This window comes from Bubalus bubalis, chromosome 3 (genome assembly GCF_019923935.1).
Source record: "Bubalus bubalis isolate 160015118507 breed Murrah chromosome 3, NDDB_SH_1, whole genome shotgun sequence".
NCBI lineage: Eukaryota > Metazoa > Chordata > Mammalia > Artiodactyla > Bovidae > Bubalus > Bubalus bubalis.
In genome coordinates this window covers 62,688,892-62,698,935 of record NC_059159.1, presented here as the reverse complement: position 1 = coordinate 62,698,935, position 10,044 = coordinate 62,688,892, and the positions used below count along the sequence as shown (strand labels likewise).

Sequence of the window (10,044 nt, the reverse complement as noted above, 5' to 3'; positions counted from 1 at the left end):
TTCCTATCACACAACACAAGTAACTTTATGTTTTTCCTTTTCCTTGGATCTAACTTTAATACTTTATTAATATTACTGACATTTTCTGTGTCCTTTAATGCTGCTCTTATTTATTTCTGCATCCTTTATAGACAATTACTTGCCAATGCAAAGAGTTATATAAAAAAGAAAAGTTGAGGTATTGTTTGTATTTTTGAATATTTAATATTAGCCTGAAAAGAATCATTTGTTCTTTTAGGCCTGCAAGGAAAACACTGTATGAAAAGAAGAAGGTATAGTAAAAAAAAAAAAAAAAAAAAAAAAAGAACTCTCAAAAATATTATCCTTGTCGAAAATACTTTGTCAAAGGAATAGTGGTAAAATAGAAAGTCTTCCTTTGTTGTAAAGAAGTTTACTTTGAACACATCATTTAGAAACACTGTTGATATTGTTGATTTTTGCTATGGTCTCTTTTGTTTCTTTTGCATTTATTTCTGCTCTTATTTTTAAGATTTCTTTCCTTCTACTAACCCTGGGGTTCTTCATTTCTTCCTTTTCTAGTTGCTTTAGGTGTAGAGTTAGGTTATTTATTTGACTTTTTTCTTGTTTCTTGAGGTGTGCCTGTATTGCTATGAACTTTCCCCTTAGGACTGCTTTTACCGTGTCCCACAGGTTTTGGGTTGTTGTGTTTTCATTTTCATTCGTTTCTATGCAAATTTTGATTTCTTTTTTGATTTCTTCTGTGATTTGTTGGTTATTCAGCAGTGTGTTGTTCAGCCTCCATATGTTGGATTTTTTAATAGTTTTTCTCCTGTAATTGAGATCTAATCTTACTGCATTGTGGTCAGAAAAGATGCTTGGAATGATTTCTATTTTTTTGAATTTACCAAGGCTAGCTTTATGGCCCAGGATGTGATCTATCCTGGAGAAGGTTCCATGTGCGCTTGAGAAGAAGGTGAAATTCATTGTTTTGGGATGAAATGTCCTATAGATATCAATTAGGTCTAACTGGTCTATTGTATCATTTAAAGTTTGTGTTTCCTTGTTAATTTTCTGTTTAGTTGATCTATCCATAGGTGTGAGTGGGGTATTAAAGTCTCCCACTATTATTGTGTTATTGTTAATTTCTTCTTTCATACTTGTTAGCATTTGTCTTACATACTGCGGTGCTCCCGTGTTGGGTGCATATATATTTATAATCGTTATATCTTCTTCTTGGATTGATCCTTTGATCATTATATAGTGTCCATCTTTGTCTCTTTTCACAGTCTTTGTTTTAAAGTCTATTTTATCTGATATGAGTATTGCTACTCCTGCTTTCTTTTGGTCCCTATTTGCATGGAAAATCTTTTTCCAGCCCTTCATTTTCAGTCTGTATGTGTCCCCTGTTTTGAGGTGGGTCTCTTGTAGAAAAAAAAAAAAAAAGAAACACTGTTGATAAAGTTATCCTTTTGATAAAAATCTCTTCTTTTAAGAAATGTCTGTTTTTGTTTTGATACGGAGATTTATCACCTCTGTACACTTGGTGTATTTATACAGATTTTAAGGACATTGTGAAACAGTATTGTTTACGTGCAGGTCTGCTAAGCTGCTACGTCACTTCAGTCGTGTCTGACTCTGTGCGACCCCATGAACGGCAGCCCACCAGACTCCCCTGTCCCTGGGTTTCTCCAGGCAAGAACACTGGAGTGTGCTGCCATTTCCTTCTCCAATGCATGAAAGTGAAAAGTCAAAGTGAAGTCGCTCAGTCGTGTCCAACTCTTAGCGACCTCATGGACTGCAGCCTACCAGGCACCTCTGTGTAAGTCAAAGAACAAATTAATTACGTGAATGAACTGGATTACTTAACTCAGTCGTCCAAGACTTTCTGAGGATGGTGACTTGCTTTACTCGATGAATTCCACATTGCAAATAAAACCTCTCAATGTGGGGTGTAAAGGTAGGACCGCAGTATAAATGTTAATGGAAAGCCTGTCTGTGTATAGAGTAGTGATATATGCACACCTTGTCAGTACTGCTCTAGAGCCAGGGATATGTTACAGTGCTGTACATCTCAGAAGTTTGATTTGCATTAAAAAGACATGAAAGTGAGTGTATACTCTGAGCCACAGGCCTATGATAATCTCACTCACTGTACCTTCTGTTGACTCTTCTTCTTTCCTATGCCTTCACCCATGGTCAGGTCAGCATCATTTTCCTCCTAGACTAACTGAAATAATCTCAGGACTTCTTTCTGTGCCACTCCACCTGGCAGAACCTTGGTCTGCACAGCAACTGTAATTATTGCCTATTTTTAAACATTCAGGTCTCATCATGCTACCCCCTTGCTTCAAGCCCAACTGTTGCCTCTCTTTGCTGCATGATTAAAGATCACAATTGTGTGGTTCCATTTCGTTTTAGTTTTCACCCTTCTTTCTACATGAATTCTAGAATCAGCTTGTTAGTTCCCTAAAATGTCTTCTAGTCTTAACGTTTTCATTTTCCTTCAGTTCAAAATACTTTGTACTTTCTCTTTTCATTACCTTTTTGATCCAAGGGTTATTTAGATCTGTGTGATTTAGTTTCCAAATATTGAGAGTTTTCCAGAGATCCTTCTGTGGCTCTTGCTTCTCATGATTCGATACGTGCATCCAGAGGGGCTCTGGGGCTAGGATTGATTATTTCCTGCCTTAGGAATTTTCCAGCCTAGCTCATGAGAATAGATAGAATTCCTGGGACTGAGTGAGCACCAGTCACAAGTTCCTATAGTCTTTTCAGATGGTTTCTCCCTGGTCTCAGGTGGTTTCTCCCAGATGGGCTCTGTTCGTTCCTCTGCTGAATACCTGAGGGGCTCCTCCTCAGATCTCCAGGGTACTTTTTCTCTCTCTTCCACTCTCTCCTCTCTGCAGTTCTAATCTGTGATCTCTGCCCACTTTGGTTCACCAGACTGTCAGCTTCATCGCCTCCTGTCAGGGAGTCTGGCTAACTCAGCTTCCATTCCTTCTCCCTGTGTTGGGGCCTGGAAATTCTCTCAAGGCAGTGAGCTGGGGCATTCCTTAGGCTAACCTCATGTGTTTCCAGGATCATTGTCTTTCATTCCCTGAAGTCTTTTGTCATGAAAATTATTGTTTAATATATTTTGTCAGCGTTGTTTTTGCTCGCTCCACTCAGGAAGGTAAATCAGTAGCTGTTCACTCTGTCCTGGTTAAAAACATAATGGGAGCTGGAGACTGTCCACAGGGTTGTTCTTCCTACTCTAAGTAAGTAAGTACTACTTCCTGCTCATCCTTCATTTCTCAGTGTGACATCTCTTCCCCAAGGAAATCTTTCCTGGACCCAGTCTATGTCATGTTCTGTTATGTGATCATAGAACTCTCTTTTCTTAGAGTATCTATCTGAGCTCATAATTATTTTATTTGTCTTTGTCTTCTACTAGACTTCAAGCTAAACAAAACCCAGGGGCATCTTTTTTATTTGCAGAGCTTTAGAATATTTTCCATATTATGGACCCTTAATGCTTGTTCAATGCATGGATGAGTGAACGTGAATTGCACAGTCCTTTATACTCAAAAATTACTCACATAAATTCTTGTTTGTTAGTTTCTATCTTTGTTTTCTTCATCATGCAGGTTCTGTTGGCTTGTTGAAAATTCAGGATACATTTCTTTTGAATGAAAGACTAGTAGATTTTCAAAGAAGCCACTGTGAACTACTTAGAGGAGAATTTTACAGAATGAAAAGTAAGATTTGTGGGCTACAAAAAGAGCTGTCAGAAACCAAAGAAGTGAAATCACAGTTAGAGCATCAGAAAGTGGAGTGGGAACGAGAGCTCAGCAGCTTGAGGTACTGTACACCTCACTTTTAAAGAAATATTTGAATTATTGTTTCCTTTAATACTGCAGAGACGTAGACATGTTATAAGGACTAACATCCTCTAGGATTTTACAGAGGAGAAAGTTTTAGTAGTATTGTGGAGTGTGAAATTCTTGGAAATAATATAGCATTTTCTTAACAGTGAATGCTTCCAATAACTTAATGTATATTTTTCCCAATCATCATTTTCATGAGCATACAGAAGTCCACCATAATGGAAACCCCATTAAATATTTACCAAATTGACTTTCAGTTGTTTTTCACTTTTCTGCATTCTATTTAATACTGCAAGGAACACCTTTTCTATAAATTCATTTCTACCTTTCTAATTATTTTAAATACATTTTCTTTAATAATATCATATAATTTGGTCAAAATATGAGAACTTTTATTTTTGTGGTTATGCTTTTTTTTTTAATTTTATTTTATTTTTAAACTTTACATAACTGTATTAGTTTTGCCAAATATCAAAATGAATCCGCCACATGAGAACTTAAAAATGGTCTGTGATCTATATTTCTAAACTATTCTTAGGAAAGTTTATATTACTTTACATTCCCATCCACAGATTTATGAAGTAGCCATTTTTCTCAAGAGAAAATGAGGACAGAATTTATGCAGTTTTATTCTTAACCCTCTGTCTGAAAACAGTGACCATTATTAAGTGTTTTTCATTGTATTCCCCCCATGTTTACTATTTTAAAAATTGTGAAGAGGGAACAAAAGTTATTGCAGCCGTGAATAATATCATGATTTTCTAAGAAGAGTTTTAAATTTTGCAGATTCATCTTAAAGCAAGAAGAAGAGAATAGAAGAAATGCTGAGATGTTTTATGAAAAAATGAGGGAGCATTTAAGAAGAAAAGAAGACCAATATAGTAAAGAAGTTGAAGTGAAACAGCACCTAGAACTCACTTTCCAAGCAGTAGAAGTGAAAGTGAAGACTGAGAGAAATGATCTGAATCAGGTAGAGTAATCTTTGGTGAAAATTTCAAATTTCTAACACGATTTTATCAATATTATTTATAATATCCCCCTTTTAAAAAATACCATTTATTTAAATAAATAATGGTATTTTTTAAAAAGGGGGATATTATAAATAATATTGATAAAATCGTGTTAGAAATTTGAAATTTTCACCAAAGATTACTCTACCTGATTAGTGTCATTTTGTTTAGTGTTATAGGAAATTTTAGGTTAATTGTTAAAAACAAAAGAAAAGAAATTCAACGTTCCCAAAGTAACAAGGCCAGAAATAAGAATTGTATGATCCTGACATGCTGGGTGCACTTTTTCGAGCAGAGGGAGGAAGAGGTCACGTCAGTAGCTCACACAATAGATCCTGAGAAACCACAGGGTTGAGAATGGTGTAGAAACTGGAGGTTAAGCTCTCAGCCCACCTCAGGCAACCAATCCTTCAGCCTTGATGGACCATTCATGAGTGAATAGGTCTAGAAGAGAAGGGGCACTGGGAGGGAAGATCGTGCCTAATTTTACATCAACTTGCCTCTGGCCTTCAATCTGGCAGGTGGCTGAGGGTCGTGGACCCCCCCTCCCTCTGTGTCCGTCAGCCCTCCAGTCCACCTGCCCCATGAACAGCTCAGAGCTGGCTCCAGCTTTCCCAGATGGTTCTCCCTCACAGCGGAGTCCTCAAGGACAGGTGTTAACTGGCATCCTTGAGAGGTGCAGGAATTTTTTTCCAGCATTTGGTAGAAACCAGACACTCTTGAAGTTGGTTGTCCTTCCTTCTGCAGAGTTCTCAAGTGGCATCTCACAGCAGAGGAATTTGCTTCCACACCCGATGTCCCTCTCAAACTTGGACTGTGTCCCATCCCCGAGGTCCTAGCAACAGATCTCCCACAACAAAAAGCTCTCGGGAAGAGCTCGGGAAAGTAGTATTTGTAATTCAAATCCATTTGTCTAGAGCAATCAGGTAGTGACATACAATGGCCTCATCGAAGGAGAGGCCTTTAATATTTTCCATAGGAATCAATCTCAAATCTTTTCTGACTATCTCAGAGGAGCCGGCACCCTGATTGTGGTTTAGGCAAGGAAGACCATATATGGTCCACCATCGACTGCACTACCTGACCAAGTTCCTCTGCTTTGGAGTGAATGTGTCGGTCACTCCATGCACGTCGTCACCTTCAGTTTCTGAATCAGAGTCCATTCTTGGCTGCACTGTCATTTCTTTAACCAATACCCTGTCAACGACCTTTTCACATCATTTACTGTTTTTTATTTTGTAAAAACTGTGGCATCAGTTGTAAAAACACTTTTGAACACTTTAAAAACTTGTTTCTTTAGAATAAACTTACAAAAGTGCCTCCCCCGCACCAAGGGGTCGGGGGAAACTCTTGCTACCAATTAAAGATATTCTGGGTTTTGGTAATTATTTCACTTCCTCGATTGATCATTAGATTAGTTTATCACTTCCCCTAATGGTAAGGAGGAAACTATAGGCAGTTCAGAGACCACATTTTGGATGTGATTCTTCTACTTGTGAGAAAATGAGCCCTCTGCTCTGTGAGTGTCCTATTTCAGTACAAGGAACTTTTGAAAACAGTGATAGATATGGCATAATATATATTTAGTGATAGTTATTAAGTGCTTTTCATTGTATTTTTCCCATCTTACTATTTTAAACATGGAGAGATAATGAAAGTTATTGCAGCAGCAAATAATCTCATAGTTTTCTAAAAGCTTTCTAAATTTTAGCTTATTTACCATTAGTGTATGTACCATGAATTAAATAGGAAGCTTATTTTGTATTGATATGTTTGTACTAGAAACATGTGGTTTGATGTAAGAAGACTAGTAGAGTCCAAAGACCTGGAGAAAAGGCTGCAGCTTACTCATATTTTTAACTTTTTCCTTTCCAGAATCATTACAGCTCATGAGTTAATTAATGTTTGTATAAGTGCCTAGTACAGTTGTCAATAGGTGTAATTCTTGTAATTGCCTATTAAAATGTTAGAAGGTAGCATATTTTCAAGGAAAAACTTCTGTACAAAATTTAGTCTATTTATACAGAGTTAAGGCTCTTACTGTGAAGTAGATGTATAGGAGGTATCAAATGCAGCATTTATAAACCTAGCAAGTGGTGCTGTTTATTGAATTATAGTTGATTAACAATATTCTGTTAGTTTCAGGTATACAGCACAGCTACTTAGATATATATGTATATGTGTGTGTATATTATATAAATGGGGCTTCCCTGCTGTTTCAGACTGTAAAGAATCTGCCTGCAATGCAGGAGACCTGGATTCAGTCCTTGGGTTGGGAAGATCCCCTGGAGAAGATGGAGAAGGCAATGGCACCCCACTCCAGTACTCTTGCCTGGAAAATCGCATGGGCAGAGGAGCCTGGTAGGCTGCAGTCTGTGGGGTCGCTAAGAGTCAGACACGACCGAGTGACTTCACTTTCATGCATTGGAGAAGGAAATGACAACCCACTCCAATGTTCTTGCCTGGAGAATCCCAGGGACGGGGGAGCCTGGTGGGCTGCAGTCTATGGGGTCACACAGAGTTGGACACGACTGAGGCAACTTAGCAGCAGTAGCAGCAGCAGCCTGGAGAAGGAAATGGCTACCCATTCCAGTATTCTTGCCTGGGAAATTCCATGGACAGAGGAGCCTAGCAGGCTATAGTCTATGGGGTCCCAAAGAGTTGGACATGACTGAGTGACTAATACACATACACACTCACTCACACACATGCTTACATGTACACACATATTCTGTTTCAGATTCTTATTGCAGAATATTAAGTGTAGTTCCTTATGTTGTACAGTATATCTCTGTTGGTTATTTTATATCTACTAGTGTGTATATGTTAATCCCAACATCCTAATTTATCCCTTCCCCTACCCTGCTTTCCCCTGTGGTCACCGTAAGTTTGTTTTCTGTGTCTATGAGTCTCTTTCTGTTGTGTGAATAAGTTCATTTTAGATTCAACGTATAAGCAGTATGATATAATACTTGTCTTTGTCTGACTTACATCACTTAGGGTGATAATGTCTAGGTCCGTCCCTGTTGCTTCAAATAGCATTATTTCATTCTTTTTTATGGCTTACTAGTTTTCCATTATATAAATATTCCACATCAGATGCAAATTTTAAGTGTAGACAGATCTATGAATCTTTTATTTTAAGCCTTTTGGGTTTGTTGTAGTTGAGAGAGAAGCCTTTCCAGTTTTGAGCTTTTTGAAAATCTCTTGGGATTTTTTTTTTTTTTTTACTTCATGAATTCATTGTCTTCCATTAAATTTTTGAACCTTTGGGAGTTTCTGCTTGTATAAAGTCTGAGGATTGAATTGAACCTTATTTGTTCCTGTTGGAGACACACTTGGTGCAGTCTTTTAATTGTATAAACATACAAGTTAGACTTTCATTTCCGAAGAAATCATGGAATGTCACTTTACTGAGTACTAGCTAAAAATATCCTTTGTTTCACTTAGGTTTATGATAGTTGTGAAGAAACAAAAGACCTGTTGCACAAAAAGCACATGCTGCAGGAGGAAATTTCCATGCTAAGACGAGATAGATGCACTGAAAAATCAGCACTGGGAAAAGGAAGAGAACTATTTTGAGGACATTGAAATTCTCAAAGTAAAGAATGATGACAAATGATAAAGAATGATGATAAAAAATTCAAAAGGCAATAAAACTGAATGAGGAAATGTTAACAAAGACTATATCCCACTATACAGGCCAGCTTAATGCTCTGACAGCTGAGAATACGATGCTAAACTCTAAGCTGGAAAACAAAAAAGAAAGTAAACAGAGATTGGAAACGGAAGTGAAATCCTACCATTCTAGACTGGCTGCTGCCTTACATGATCATGATCAAGGTCAAACATCAAAAAGAGATCTGGAACTTACCTTCCAGACAGCAAGAGACTAGTGGTTATGCTTGTGGGGCAAAATGAAGTACGATGTGGCTAATCTAAAAGATAACAAGGAGACGCTTTCCCAGCAACTATGTACAGTGGAAAGTATCTTCAATAAGCTGAAAGTCAAGCTGCATCACACGAGAGATGATCTTAGAGAAAAGACTTTGATGTTAGAACGTGTCCACAGAGATCTAAGCCAATCAGAGTGTCAAAAGCAGGAAATTGAACACATGTATCAGAATGAACAAGGCAAAGTGAATACATACCTTGGAAAGCAGGAATCCTTAGAGGAGAGATTATCTCAACTCCAGAGTGAAAACATGTTGCTCCGACAGCAACTGGGAGCCGACAGTAAAGAGAAGACGGTCATTAGCATCCAAGAACAGTTTCAGCAGATTGTGAGAAAACTTCAGGCCAATATGAGAAACAAGTTCTGATGCTGGAGAAAAGAAACAAGGAGTTAATCAAGGAATGAAATCATTTAAAAGAGAGAGTGTATTGGTACAAAAATGAGAAAACAGAAGAAGTGAGTATCCAGAAGGAGAAATAATTCTCAGACTTCCTGAAAGAAAGTTCAAAGTGATTCTTGATTCTGGCTAAATGTTGAATCTAGTTGAATATAAAAAATACACAGGCTGTGAATCTATGGTCTCTAAACCAGCCTAAAAGCATACCTTGTATCCAGCAAATAAAAATTAGACCAAAGAAATCCTTTACTTTGAGTAGGGACATCGTGTCATTTATGAAATGTTAAGAGATTTAGTTCTAAATTGTTAACATAGACAGGTACTAGTAATTTACTCTTTATTAAGGTAATAATTTTAATCTTTATGTTATCACATTACAGTATTATGAAGAAGCAGATAAATGCAATGCTCAAACCTTAAATGAATATGTCAAAATGAAGCTTCAGTTACCTGGATTATATTGATAGTCAATTCCAGGTTTCCCAGAGGCTGTATTTTATATATCGTACTTTGGCTTCAGTAGCTTGTCATAGCTTTTTGTTATATTTGTTGATAAAATTTTATTTTTATTCATGTAAATTTGAGTTAATATGGGAATCATTTTAGCCTTGAATCATTTATTCTTAAAGCCTCTCAATTCTTCAAATGCATCTTAGTTAGTTAGTTCAGTCACTCAGTCATGTCCGAATCTTTGCAACCCCAAGAATCACAGCACACCAGGCCTCCCTGTCCATCACCAACTCCCGGAGTTCACTCAGACTTACATCCATCGAGTCAGTGATGCCATCCAGCCATCTCATCCTCTGTCATCCCCTTCTCCTCCTGCCCCAATACCTCCCAGCATCAGAGTCTTTT

The 10,044-nt window shown here is 37.5% G+C and overlaps 1 pseudogene; it reads left to right on the top strand.

The window, feature by feature from the left end:
* The first annotated feature begins 6,623 nt into the window (after positions 1 to 6,623).
* Positions 6,624 to 9,438, top strand: LOC112582594 (annotated as a pseudogene).
* The last annotated feature ends 606 nt before the right edge of the window (positions 9,439 to 10,044 follow it).